Source organism: Carassius auratus, chromosome 2, assembly GCF_003368295.1.
Source record: "Carassius auratus strain Wakin chromosome 2, ASM336829v1, whole genome shotgun sequence".
In the NCBI taxonomy this organism is placed as follows: domain Eukaryota; kingdom Metazoa; phylum Chordata; class Actinopteri; order Cypriniformes; family Cyprinidae; genus Carassius; species Carassius auratus.
In genome coordinates this window covers 21178788-21190571 of record NC_039244.1, presented here as the reverse complement: position 1 = coordinate 21190571, position 11784 = coordinate 21178788, and positions in this window count along the sequence as shown.

The window sequence follows — 11784 nt, the reverse complement described above, 5'->3', positions numbered from 1 at the left end:
TTTAAACAGGACCCCTTTTTTCACTTTTTTAATCACTTTGACACAAAAGTACATTTCTTTCTTTCTTTTTTATAATTTGTTTATTACTGTTAGGATTGACATATTCATGGAGAACCTGGAATTATGCGGAAATTATCAAAGTGTGATTAAAATCAGGGAAATCATTAATCACTTCAAAATTATTTTCATCCTTAATTTCTAATTATGCTCAGTTCTACAATATTTATTCGGCATGCAATATTTATTTGATATATCTCTTTGTGAGACATTTCTAGAAAAAAAGAGCATAATCACAAATGCATGAGAAAGTCATAGCACGTTAGGCCAAATGGGAAGGAAGTAGCCTGTAATATATGAATTAATGAATCCTCAAAGGACCTGGTGTCTGTCAGCTGACGAGTTACAGCATCAGAAATCTGGTTTCCTTACTAAATAGCTGAACAAAATGCACATGCCTCTTGTTTTCAAGATTAGAGCTACAGTTGAACAAGTTCAGATCATGTGCATGGAAAATCTAATTTCTCTTGGCATGCCAACCTAAGAAATAAAATGAGAAAGTTCTTCAGACAGGGTCTTCTATATGTTTACAGAGTTCAAATTGCTTAGATGGTTGACTGATGATGACTTCTTTATTTTATAGATAAGGCTGTAATATTCACAAGACAATGAATGACAATATTAATGTCCTTAAATAAAGAAAAATCACAGCCTTTTACCAGAATGGTTGATTTTAGCAAGGTTGCATAAGACTGTCATACTGATACTTTTCTTTATTATACGTAGTAGATTTTATTTAGGGCTTTTTGCATTTCTTCTAAAATGACAGTGGAGAAGTGATAATAATACATGAAGAGGATGGGACTCTTTCAAGCCAACTGGCAAATATAATTGTCTTAAATCCTAAATTATTAATATAACTAAATAAGTTACCATGCCATTTCCATCTCATGCCATGAGTAGTGTCACAAGAAACCTGCAATAAAATGTAAGTTTGATGTGCAGCACCCAGGAATTCATTAGAACTTACATAACTACTCTCATAGCAATGTGCCTAAACTGGTGCTGGAAAAAATAGGTCTGTGATTAACTGTGCGGCACATCATTCCAACTCATCTATTGCCAAAGGGAACAAAGTTCACCATCAAACATAACAGTATGTGCAGTTATTTTCCATTCTATTTCTAACTGTTGTTGTATACTATTGTAATATTTTATGAAATTGTTTTGAAAAAGAAGAAGAAGTTTATTCACATACACATATTCATATGCACTTAAGATAATCATGCATGTGAACTGTTCCCCAAAGAAGCTATATATCTAAAGCTTATACTAGGGGGCCATGACAAGCCAGGGAAAAAGAAAAATGAGAATGAAAAAATGAAAAAAATACAGTGTTGAAATCTTGAATTTGTTGCATTTAACTATAAATTCAAGTAATCATATCTTTATATAAAACCATGATGGAAACATCTGGAGACCAACGGTCAGCAGATTAACTTCGTGTAACATAGATAAGAATTCTAAAATTAGATTGATCTATAGGGTCAGTCACTCCATAGGAAGAAAGCTTGCTTGACCTAGTCTGACCATATTTCTTTGATTATTTGATTTCAGTGTTTTTTTTTATTGTAAATTATAAATATTTATTCTTGTTGTAAATTTATTTAATTTTTGATTTTGAATTACAACAATAATGCATCAAATGAAAAATAAATAATTGCAAATGTAAAATGTTCCATGCATATTCTGATGTCTTATTTTAATGAGAATGCCTTATTTTCTTATTTAATGTTTATACAAACAACTGGCAAAAACTATTTCTTGTACATGCAATCCTACCTGGACAATAAAAACCTGTTATGATTCTGATGTCAAAATCTGTGAGTCTTCAGAGAAATGGAAATAAGATGTTTCATAAGATGATCATAAGATAGTTTCATAAGATGATCAGAAACTGCTGCATAATTAGTGGATGGGTGAGCCCGTGTTGTAGTCGAGACCAGCTCATTCGAGTCTGAGTCCAGATCGAGTCCAGAGAGGGTTGAGTCCAAGTCAAGACCGAGTCCAGAGAGGGTTGAGTCTGAGTCAAGACATAGTCCAGAGAGATTGGGTCTGAGACAAGACCTAAAGAAATCTTCAAGAGTATGTAAAATGTTTTGTGGAAACAATACAATTGGTACCATACACAAACAGTATTTAAAATATAACATGGCATGTACACTGTATTTTATTTACTTGATTAAAGTGACGTGACATACAGCCAAGTATAGTGACCCATACTCAGAATTTGTGCTCTGCAATTACTGGTAACCCATACAAAGTGCACACAGACAGCAGTGAACACACACTCGAAGCAGTGGGCAGCCATTTATGATGTGGTGCCCATGGGGGTTAAATGCTTTGCTCAAGTGCACCTCAGTCATGGTATTGGCGGCCCGAGACTCGAACCCACAACCCTAGGGTTAGAAGTCATCACAGAATGTTTCTTTTTTAGATTCTTACTGCACACAAACTCTTTGTGGCTCTTACATGCAAACTGAATAATAGATAGACGTTTTAAATAATAGACGTTTTAAAAAGTTGATGTGTTAAGTTCACGGAGACATCATGAGTCCTGCTGCCTCTGAACTAACATTACACTAACATCTCATGTCACAAGAAAATCACCAATCATTGAACATGTCAATCATATTCATTTTTTTATGTTTTAATTTTTCTAAGCTACTTTTTAATGGTTAAATTTAATTGTATTAATCAAAAAGCATGTCTAATTAATTAAAATCATAACACAAATTTTCACAACCATTTATTTAGAGTTTAACAAAATTGTTTAGGGCCCTATGAAATGTTTTACTTTTTTCTTCACCATGTTTTTTTGTTACCTAATTATGTTTTAGCATGTCTAATTATTTATATCCATAAAACAACGTAATATTATTTGTATTATTATTTATTTCTTAAAATAGCCCCCCCCCCCCCCCCCCCCCCTCAAAAAATTATGTTGTGTAGGCTATTTACATTTTTCTGGTTATCAAATGAAGACATAAATCATTAATTAAATATTTCTTTTATTTATTGAAAAATTAAGCAAACTTAATTTTTTGGTAAAGATGGGATTTACTATTAAAAATAAAACATGGAAGTAATATTGTGTGATTATCCTTAAAAAAATAATGTTTGTTTAATTTATTAGTAGTAGTCGTATAGTAGTAGGGTGTGTACATTCTGGCAAATACCATGAATATCTTTACAGTTCTGTGTATGTGATGTGACGCTAGTTTTACTAAAACAAACGGTCAAATGTTAATGAAGTGACTCTCAGTGCAGTTTTGATGTTCCTCATGTGTTCACATCCTCATTTAGTGAGACGGCAGAAGCTGAAATCACTGTTAGCTTCCATGTGTATTGTAATAGACGAAGCACAGACACACAGAACATGAAGGATTCATATTTAAATAGACTTTTCCGGCTTAATATTTACAGGTAGTCTATATCGTGATTTGATGTAAGTGCAACGACCTACTTGGGTTACACATAAACCTCCTTTAACAATTTAACCTTCACATCTTTCAACCTTAGAGGTCAAATATTACATAAATCTTAATCCTTAAAATCTCAAATATATTGAAAATATGATCAATTCATCAGTTACTATATATATATATATATATATATATATATATATATATATATATATATATATATATATATATATATATATATATATATATATATATATATATATATATAAAAGATGACAAAGAATGTAAAAAAAGAATGATCGGCATGCGCGATGTCACCTGAGAGGTATCATTACTTCAACAATGTTACATTGAGTAGTTTCTCAAACCAGTCTTTTGTTTCTTGACCAGACCCAAATAAAGACATGAGATGGCTGTAACATTACCATAATACACATCCCGTGCTTCCCACATAGATAACAAGAGTCCTAGCAAGATCTCATGATGTTTAGGGTGGTTCTGGTGCGAGTTGTCTTCTAATAGAGTGCACGTTTTTCCAGCTCATATGACTCATATGAGTCCTGAGTGAAGCCTTTTGCTGCTCAGTATCTGATTAGCTACACTAACCTGTCATTCTGTAGCTCACATGACAGACAGCAACAGACATTAAAGCTGGACCAAAGCAGAGAAGGTCAATCAACGTCTGTATACATATTGCTATGATTATATTTGCTGCTAAAATAAGCCTATTGGTTATGTCAACTATTTTAAGAAATACTTTTTAATTTGAAAGTTTTAATACTGTGTACATTATTATGTGCAGAAGAAAATCTATATGTTCTATTAAAGTCATATATAATATCTTTCAACAATCATATGTTTATTTTATGTAGGCTAATTTTATTTTATTGCTGAAAAATATTTTGCAAATGCTTGCATACTGTTCCAATTAGTGAAGCCAGTTTTGCTGCGGCTATAAGGCATTACTAATGAATGTTCAAAGTTGTTTTATGACTGTAGGATGTTTTTGGTGTTGTGTGTTTGTTTGCCTTTTTTAGACTTTGACATGATGATGATATCCAAAATGTCAGACAGAACACAAAGTGAAGCACGGGTCAGAGTCAAATCAAGTTCAAATATGCACAGTGCACCAGAAATGCAGGTCAGTCTTACAAAGTTTCCAGATCATTCTCTGGTTAAATTTTAGTCAAAGTGAAATGTTGGCATCGGAAATTAGTGGGGCTGAACCCTGGATGATATTTACCCTCATTTGATTAAGTTTTATCTACACATTTGATCATAAGATACAACTTCAGCTAGATTAATCAAAATATTTATAGGGCCATAAATATTCTGAACAATGTAATAAGCTACATAGGAATTATTAGCCTACATGTTAATTCCAAGATGGTAATACATACTTGCCATTAGATTCTATGGAATAACACTGATATGAAGTGAATTAAAATTAAAAAAAATTTGTGAGTTAAAACTTTTAACTTACAAAATATTGAATTAACTTAAAAGTAATTCTAAAATACATTTAGCAAACCTGCTAACGTATTGAGGCAAGAGACCCTCTAGTGGTCGTACTCACAGACATTAGCTGCCTAATATGTCGTTATATATATATATATATATATATATATATATATATATATATATATGTATAAGATTAGTAATGAAGACTATTCATATCTGTATTGCAACTAACATACAACTAACATACAACAACAACTACTACCACTACTATGGGCTACTTATTTAACTACTATATTCATAATCCATACAATGCTTGCTTATCATAATGTAGGTTATTGTGTTTTGTCTGGTCCTCATTTGTTGTGTTTTTTTCCTTCCAAAATGTAATGATATTATTCCACACCAGTTCCCTTTTGCTCGTATTTTTCAGTAACATTTTTGCATATTTTATGTTTGCAGTGTGCCTGAAGCTGTGCATTTAATATCTTATTTTCTTTGCAATGAGCTCATTACAGTTTGGGATTTCCACAGGATTTTTCAGCAAGCGCTGCACATTCAGAACTTCCTTTCCTCAGTGGGATAGAGGTGGTTTAGCTTTGTTAGTCTTAGAGAACTCATCCATTTCCGTTTTTTTTGGCATTCTATGCTATTATGCGCCTTAATGACAGAACTGCCTTTTTGCAGATAATCTATTAAAACGGACTTCTCTTGCACTACGCAGACTTTTGTCCAGTCTTATCCTCTCAATGCAAATTTCAATCGACTAGCAAGAAACAAATCATGATAATGGCTATTTAAAGGAGTGAGGATCTTTTTAAAAGTGATTTTTGATCATTCTTTAACTTCTTAAACTTTGTTATCATGTGATAAGCATTTTAAAATAAATCAGATTATTGATTATAGTGATAGAAAGAGAAGCATAAACAGGCTAGTTCTCAGAGAAATTGAGCTGTAGCTTAACTATGCTTTTAATATGTGATATGCGTTTTTAATAATATTAATTGCTTTGGAATGTAATTTTAAAATTACATTTTTATTTTACAATTATTTGGAATAATATCTTTCAAGAAATGTTCTTATTGTAATTTCCTCTGTGACCACGAGATGTCGCCATTTGATCGACAATTTAAAGTCTTTTTTTTTTTTTTTCTGTTCGGCAAATATTTCTTGAGATACTGCTTGGGGATTTAATTTTTACTCTTAATAAAATTGTGACCAAATTGATAGATTGATAGTGTCTTTTTTTGTTGTTGTTTATTTTTTTTAAATTTTTTTTACTATGTTTACAGTAGCAGAATCTAACTCATACAATTGTCCTCATGAAATAAAGTAATCAAGTCTGGACAATTTTTTGTTATGCATTTTCAGTAAAATTTTTAAAAGGCTCCTTGTTTTTGCAGTTTGATCATCTAAAAGATTGTTTTGTGTGTGTGTGTGTGTGTGTGTGTGTGTGTGTGTGAAGAGCTATTCTGCCTCTTTAGTCCTCTTTTCCTCAATTTTTTTGCCTGTATCTGCCGTCTCATTCTCTCTTTTCATCAACCCCTCCCCTTGTTCCCTCTTTCTCCGTTCTCTGTAAATTGGGTCAGACTGGGTTCTCTCAGATCGAAGTGTCTTAGTAGGAAGCACCCTACTCCCACCTCCCCCCTCTGCTGCAGAGAGTGTCATAACTGCAGGAGAGAGGGCTTTCTGAAGCAGGAGAGGAGAGGAGAGTCCACACTCGCTCAAGTTTTCCTCTCCCACCTCTGCTATTCTCACCATTCTGTAACACACCTTTATCGAGGCGAGTATTCTGGTTAATGTACTGCCTGCTACCTGCCTTTTGTGTCTTTTTAAGTGGAAGATGGCCCCTATGTTAAGTGGTTAATGCATTTTATTTTTAAGTGCTTTTCTGAAGTTGTTTAAATATATGCTCTAATAATATTCAAATAGTATGTATTTTAAAATAAAAGTATGCATTGTAACAAGTTACTTTTAAGATCCAATGAAATCCGATGAAATGAGTTTGGTCCACGTGTGTTAGCTTTAAGGCTAATCTGTATGCTTGCGAGTTCCTAAATAATAGCACAACTCACTTTTAGCAGATATACACACATAACATTTTAAGTCTTTTCTGTGAAAACGGACTTTTTTTTTTTGATGACTCATCCTGTACTTTACAATTCTTTGTCCAATAAAATGCTTTGTAGGATGAGATAGTCCCTCCCCCTGAATCTGGAGGGGGGGCTATTTAATGAAAAATGGATAAACCCATTGATATCCCATGCCTAAAATTTCTGTTTCAGTTAGAAATATGTCAATACAGGAGCTTCCAAAAAAAAAAGCCTCCAAAACAAATTTCTCTGAAATGCATTGTAAGCAATATCTCTATTCAGGAATCAAAGTCTGTCAAATGTGCTTTTGAAATGTGCTCGGCTGTATTTTGAGTCCACAGGGTGTGTGATTTGCTGTGTAATGTTGACCTGTGTGAGGTAATATAGCTAAACTTCCCCTCTTTGTCAAATAGTTCCTGATCCCAGTGAATGGCACACTGTTTAGTGGGCTTTTTCTAATAGCATTATTAAGTTTCTTCCTGGTTGGCGCCATGCAAAATGTATGTCTGTGAATGTGCATGCACAAGTAAGTGTGCATGCAAGCACATTGATGAAAAAGGGCTCTTTTGGAAATTAAAATCTGAATTTTACATGAGGATGTTCAAAGATCACAACAGCCCTTCTTAAGCTGAACTCTTTTAATGTTTATATTACACTTTTCCTAATTTCTTTGTGTATAATTGATAACATGCTGATACACTCTTGATACATGCCAACTTTGATCCATTGTGGCTGCAACATCAATTTCAGTTCACATTCATTCCTTGAAAGGCCACAAGAAGTCAGAACTCACCCATGAATTCCTGGTCTCATTGTGAACAATTTGGCAAATTATTCAGAAGAAGAAATAAATCCTAACTTGCTCTGACTCTGAAACAAATATACCTTTCAGCTTACGTCATCATATCATCTTATTTTTCACTCCCTTGTCACCAGTGCCTGTCAAACGAGATTCTTGTCACCAGATGCCTGACTAAAGAGATTTCATGGTCCAATCAATAATTGATTTTACTCTTAAAATCATAGTACAATGAAAATAGCATGTCAAATAACTTGTACACTTGTACGCTTGTAACTTATACTACTACATCCTAAAATGTGTGCCTTGTTTCAACAAACTGTTTTGTAGAAGACTGTTTGGATGTTAGCATTAGCATATAGCTCATTCTTTGAAAGGCCACAAGAAATCAGAACTCACCCGACATTTTACCACACATTCTTGGTCTTTGTGAACAATAGTTAACATTATTCAGAAATAAAAATAAATCATCAAAATGTCATAACTTACTCCAACTCTAAAATAAATTCATTTCTTGGTTGACGTCTTCTGTTTTTATCTAAGTACACTACAAAACAGTATACCTTCCAGTGGCTTTTGAAGGACTATAATTTCAGTGTACTATAATTTGGGTAGCTCTAATCCTCATCTTGCAGACTATATAGAATTGTAATTTGGGATGCACCCGCAGACATTAACTGCTAAGCTAAACTGATTGCACATAATGGTGCATGTTCACATTTTGGCAATGGACACTGCTTCTGTATCCGTCTCTTGAAAGCATAACACATGTCCTCTTTTTCACCATCCACTACTTCACTCAATCACACTGTGTGTCTTTTTTCTCTGCCCGAACACAAACACACACAAACAGGAACCTTGATCTCAGGCGGTAACACACACATACACCCTCTCCATCGACATGAAAGCATCCCCTCAGCTCTTTTGATGCCGTGCATCTTGGCTGATGCATCGCCAAAATAAAATGTTTGCTCTTGAATCAATATGACTCAATTCAGAGAGCTGTTGGGCCTCTCACGTACACACACAGATGCACAAACGGATGATGACCAAGCGAAGATTAGAGAGAGAAGCAGAGGGGAGTGAAAAATAAGAGTAAAGGACAGAGATAAAAAGAAAGAATATAATAGAGAAAGTGAGTGAGAAATCCATATTTCCGTTTCATATTTTTGACTGTGTCCTTTTCTCACCCACCTGCCTCTGCCGGGCGGATGGGGAAGAAAAGAGTAATGAAAAATAAAATCAATGTTAGCTGGTAATAAGAGAGAAAGATGGAGCAGATTGTAGTCTATAGACTGCTGCTGTTTATTTATCTGGGTGTTGGGGAATGTGCTCCTCAGTCCTCATCAAACTGAGCCTTGTGTTTTATGCCAAATTCTACCTCCATGCAGCAGTACGAGGGTTGCGAACTGCTTGCCAACTATTGTTCTGCCTCCAATGAAAACTTCACCCCCCCCCCCCACTGTTTGACTGGATCTGAATTAGCTGTCAATCAACAGCACTGTCCAACGTGTCGGTTACATATCTTTAAGGGGCTTCTTTTGTTTTTAGACTGGTTTGATGATTTTTTTTACGTTTATTGGAATGCAAAAGAAGAGTTACTTCCTAAATATGCATATCAAGTATGTGATATACATCACAACCTGTCACATTGTTTGTTTGGGTCAACATTCCATGAACTTTTGTTCAACTCGATCTCAGACTAAGTCTTGAGACTAAATGAGATTGAAATTGCATGGGTCAGTGATGGTATGAGATGTGGTATTTTGATATAAGTCATACACACTAAAGATTTCAGAGTAGGTATATTTTTGAAAGCCAAAAACATACCTTGTGTCCAGGGCTTGACATTCAATTTTTCTCTCACTAGCCAATGTGGCTAGTGGTTTTCCAAAGTTAATAGCCACACATCATTTTTAATAGCCAAATTTTTGTTGTTGTGAATATACTCTCATATCATACACCAGCCATTCTCGACCTGTCTTCCACTTTTAATTGAAAAGTCTTTTGTTTTCCTTTGTCTCTTCTTCCTTTTTGGTGTCATCGTCAGGTTTTCTCTTGTGTGTTTTGTTACACCTTTTATATGTCGCCACATAGCTCCACCGGCGTCCAACGACGTCTAAATGTCTAAATGTTCAACAAAATTAGTCAACGGTGAAAATCAATAGTAGATTTCATTTGAAGTCCAACAGTTTAACACTAATATTGGACATGAACACGTTAAATATAAACTAGGCTTTTCAAAATGGGTAAGTTCATATATTTGGAGTAAAGATAAACTGAACCGATGTATCAGTAATACACCTCATGATGAGGCCGACGCACTGCCACAGAAACAAGAATGAGATGCATTCTAACATAACTGTGGCATTAAACTCAGTTAGCGAGGGCTCGTTTAAATTATTGCACATACAGAGGCTGTTCAGATTACCTGTTAAAGTGCAATGAAATACCTAATATCTGCAGACGACGTACGTCTGTTTGTGGATGGAGACTCCTTCACCGGCTACATGCGCTAATCCTCAATTGTGTGTGTGTGGAATGCGGTGCTGAAGTGAAATAGCTGGGCAGTTTGATTGCTGAATTATAATAGGCCGCCTCATAACCTGCTGGTCGGGTTGGGGCAGGTAAGGAAATTTTACTTTATTTGTGGGGCGGGCTGGGGTAGGCCAAATAATTTCATAAAAGCGGGACCCGCGGGTTGGAAATAAACCCGACCCGCGCATCTCTAGTGTGGATGTAATACTCATGGGAGTTGTAGTGTTGCAGTGTCACACTGCAATATGGCTTATTTCAGATGCCTTTTAAAATCACTACAATTATTCAACCCGCCAAAGTGGCTAGTTGGAGTCACTGTATTATCTGCCACGAATAAAATCCACCCACATTTGGCGGGTTGGCAGGTGTTAATGTCAAGCCCTGCTTGTGTTTTTGCAGAGGAAAAATGTACAATTAATTAATAACACATTAGTATTGCAGGTCATGCTGTTGCACATTATGGGCAAGTTCTCCCAATGGAACCCTCCATTGTGCATAATATTAAAAATAAATACATTTAAACAGTAGCATAAAAACTATAAAGTAGTGTGTTATCTAATAAAAATATACAATATTAAGACCCACAAAACACCCCAACCTGTCTTCAATCATTTAGTAAAAATAAATAAATAAATTTAAAATTGGTAATGTTTTTTAAGGAAGTGTCTTATAATCGCTAAGGCTGCATTTAGTTTAGGTAAAATAATACTTAAATAATACGTCTAATACTTTGAAATGCAATTTATTCCTGGGATGCCAAAGCTGAATTTTCAGCAGCCATTTCTTCATTTTTCAGTGTCACACGATCCTTTAATAAGCTGATTTGGTGCACAAGAAACATCTCTTATTATTAACATTTGTTATGCTAGTTGATATTATTTTTGGGGACATTTTATTTAATGACTCTTTGACCAGCCCAGGATTCCTTGTGTTCACTTTCTTTAAGCCAAAAGCTACAGCACAAAATATGTGATGAAATTCACAAAACATGCACAAACATTGCTGAACCAAACATTTGAGAATTTGGACCTGGAGATAGATACAGTAGATAGATAAACAGATGGCATTAAAAAACCATGGCATTACAATTTTTCAGTAGCAGATTTTTCTTTTAAAACCGTAGTACTTTTTTTATAAGGATGTGTAGTTTTAGAAACAATGTATTGTTGTGATAGATTGAAAAGACAAAGAAGCAAGAAGCAGTGATTGGGGTGTAGGGGTGCAGGGGAAGGAGAGGAAGAGACAGATGAAGGTTTCGGTGCCGGTGTGAGCCGATGCCCTCTGTGTGTGTGGGAATGCCATTCAGGGTGATAACTCAACCCTGACAGCCCATGATGGAATTCATGATTGATGGGCCTCAATAGCTGCCAGTTCAATTTTCTCCTGTAATGAAAACAAGATTCACGTTTTTCTC